Source organism: Triticum aestivum, chromosome 4A, assembly GCF_018294505.1.
Source record: "Triticum aestivum cultivar Chinese Spring chromosome 4A, IWGSC CS RefSeq v2.1, whole genome shotgun sequence".
Classification (NCBI taxonomy): Eukaryota; Viridiplantae; Streptophyta; class Magnoliopsida; order Poales; family Poaceae; genus Triticum; species Triticum aestivum.
The window spans coordinates 85,645,699-85,649,567 of NC_057803.1; positions in this window are offsets into that span (position 1 = coordinate 85,645,699).

Here is a 3,869-nt window from a genome sequence, read left to right on the forward strand (position 1 = left end):
GTTATCGTGGAAGCATAGACTTGTTTTTCCCCGAAAAGCACGATTGTGCTTCTTGCAGAACCAAAACTCTGTTTTCAAGAGAGCAAATCTTGCTTCTCGTGAAAGTTAAATATGTGCATCCATTAGAAAAATGAAACAACTCTATGATACTTGTGGTTCGCAAAAAAAAATCCACAAAACCTTTTGAAAAGCAGACGAATACCCAAAAACTAAAATAACCCCCAAAAAACCTAAATCTTAGAAATACGTGCAGAATGATAAAAACTAATGTGAAAATAAAAAAGTGTAGAAAAAAAGTGTGTACAACATAAAAAATGCGTAATGTAGAAAAAAAATGTTTTCGCCAATAAAAAAATGTAAATCACATTTGATAGAAATATTCCTGTTTCAAAAAAATATTTGTGAATTTAATAAACATTATAGATGTGTGAAAAAATATTCTCATAAGTTAATTTTTTTATTTTCAGTAAAAAATGCAGCGTGACATTTTAAAAATATTTCTATAACATAAAAATATTCATGTAGTTTAAGAAAATGTTTATTGCCATTTGAAATGTACCATGTACATTTGAAAAAAAATCTCCACATATTCAAGAAAGTGCTCAAAACATGTATTTAAAAATATGAATCTTGTATTTAAAATTGTCCAAATTGTATTAAAAAACTACATTTCAAGTGTGCGCTACAAAATATAAATGGTGTACTCACTAAAAGAGGACATGTGTTTAGAAAGGAAAAATGAACCAAAAGTATAACGAAGAAAGAAAGAACCAAAGAAAACCATGAAAAACAAGTTAAAACAAAGTATAACGAAGGAAAAAAACTGAAGAAAACGGTGAAAACTCAAAGGAAAGAACAAAAGAAAAAAAAAAGAGCGAGCGAGCGAAGCAGAGCGGCAGCGAGAAATTGTACTAATGGGCCAGACCGATTTGCTCGCCCGTAGGCAATTCCGAACAGAATATAGCGACAGTTAAGGCACCAACTGTCACCCCGCCGCACATGGGTTCCCATTGGCCTGCCCAATAAAACTCGTACGGTCGGGCTGGCTGGCAGCTCGCTTTATGTGGCCTGCTTTAAATTTATGGTAAAATAAAAAAATGCAAGTTTGGAAAAATTACAAATTTTAAGAAAATATTAAAAAAAATGTAAGAACTCAAGATTTTGAAAAATGTATATAGTTTTGAAAAACCAAGCATTTGAAAAAATGTTGAAATTCTTTATAATATATATTTTGTAAAATAAACAATAGAAAGTGCAAAAAACTGGACAAAATGAGTAAAAACTAGCCAAGAAAAACATAGTGGAATTGGCTGGAAAAAACAGGGAAACCTTCTAGATGGTTCCCAAAGCTAGAATAACCCCTTTAGCCTTTATGGGTCGGTCGGTTTTATATTTTGGTGTGTGCCTTAAGCGCCAAGTAAGGCTTTTCGTTCGAAATTGCCTATTCTTTGCTTGTAGCAATTCAAAAAAGGTGTAGCTATAATGTGCACTTGTACAGTATTGGGCCTGACCCACATTTTTTATCGCTCTTTCGCGATCAATCCCTGGCAATATAAATGCTCTTGAGTATGCATACCGGAGCATTGCCCAATTTTGTGACGGCACCTGCAGAAGAGTGCAAATTGGTCTTTGACCATTGTGGACTGGTAGAAGCTTTGTATGAGTGCCTTGGCGGCAGTAGACCTCCATGTAGGATGTTTCCTACACATCTTGACCTGGATTTCGTTGAGGAGGTTGGCTCCATCTTCGTGAGGCATTTCAGGAGAGTCGACGATGGTGTCAAATGGGGGTTCTGTTGGGAAACGCAGTATTTCAAAAAATTTACCTACGATCACGCAAGATCTATCTAGGAGATGCATAGCAACTAGAGGGAAGAGTGTGTCTACGTACCCTCGTAGACCGAAAGCGGAAGCGTTTAGTAATGCGGCTGATGTAGTCGAATATCTTCGCGATCCAACCGATTCAAGCACCGAGCGTACGGCACCTCCGCGTTCAGCACTAGTTCAGCTCGATGGCGTCCCTCAATCTCTTGATTCAGTTGAGGACGAGGGAGAGTTCCGTTGGCACGACGGTGTGGCGACGGTGATGATGAAGTTACCGGCGCAGGGCTTCGCCTAAGCACTACGACGATATGACCGATGTGTGTAACTGTGGAGGGGGGCACCACACACGGCTAAGAGAAGACTTGGTGTGTCTTTGGGGTGCCCCTGCCCACGTACATAAAGGAGGGAGGGAGAGAGGCCGGCCCTCCTAGGGGCGCGCCAAGTATAGGGAGTCCTACTGGGACTCCCAAGTTCTACTAGGATTCCCTTTCCTTTTCGGAGTAAGAAAGAAGGAAAGGAGGGAGAGGGAGAAGGAAAGGACGAGCAGCGCCCCACCCCTTGTCCAATTCGGTTTGGGCAGGGGGAGGCGCGTGCCACCTCGTGGCCCTTCTTCCCTCTCTCCACTAAAGCCAAATAAGGCCCATTAACTTCCCCCATGAATTCCCATAACCCTCCGGTACTCCGAAAAATACCCGAATCACTGGGAACCATTCCGATGTCCGAATATAGCCTTCCAGTATATCGATCTTTACCTCTTGACCATTTCGAGACTCCTCGTTATGTCCGTGATCTCATCCGGGACTCCGAACAATCTTCGGTCATCAAATCACATAACTCATAATACAAATCGTCATCGAACGTCAAGCGTGCGGACCCTACGAGTTCGAGAACTATGTAGATATGACCGAGACATATCTCCGGTCAATAACCAATAGCGGAACCTGGATGCTCATATTGGCTCCTACATATTTTACGAAGATCTTTATCGGTCAAACCGCACAACAACATACGTTGTTCCCTTTGTCATCGATATGTTACTTGCCCGAGATTCGATCGTCGGTATCATCATACCTAGTTCAATCTCGTTACCGGCAAGTCTCTTTACTCGTTCCGTAATACATCATCCCACAACTAACTCATTAGTCACATTGCTTGCAAGGCTTATAGTGATGTGCATTACCGAGAGGGCCCAGAGATACCTCTTCGATACTCGGAGTGACAAATCCTAATCTCGATCTATGCCAACTCAACAAACACCATCGGAGACACCTGTAGAGCATCTTTATAATCACCCAGTTACGTTGTGACGTTTGATAGCACATAAGGTGTTCCTCTGGTATTCGGGAGTTGTATAATCACATAGTCAGAGGAACATGTATAAGTCATGAAGAAAGCAATAGCAATAAAACTAAACGGTCATAATGCTAAGCTAATGGGTGGGTCTTGTCCATCACATCATTCTCTAATGATGTGATCCCGTTCATTGAATGATAACACATGTCTTTGATCAGGAAACTTAACCATATTTGATTAATGAGCTAGTCTAGTAGAGGCATACTAGGGACTCTCTCTTTGTCTATGTATTCACATATGTACTAAGTTTCCGGTTAATATAATTCTAGCATGAATAATAAATATTTATCATGACATAAGGAAATATAAATAACAACTTTACGGAAAAACTAACGCCCACACGTGTGGGCGTTTGCACATCACCCACATGTCTTCATCACCACTCATTTTTCCATGTATGAAGAGATATCAGCAGAATTTTTTTTGGTTTTCGGCTTAAAAATGTTTTATCTCTTAATTAAAAAATGGAATTAAAAATCTGTTTTCACCATTAAATCCGTCTCGACGATATCTTCAAAACTAGACCCCATGTTGATATGTTTCGACGATTTTTTTTTGCCCAAAAGTTGCCATGATGTTTACACTGCAGTTGCCATGTGCCAATTTTAGTTTTTTTATGATGGCAATTTCAGTACTTTGACCATGAAAAAAAATTGTATGAACCATGGCAATTTTAAGTGCATGTATCATGGC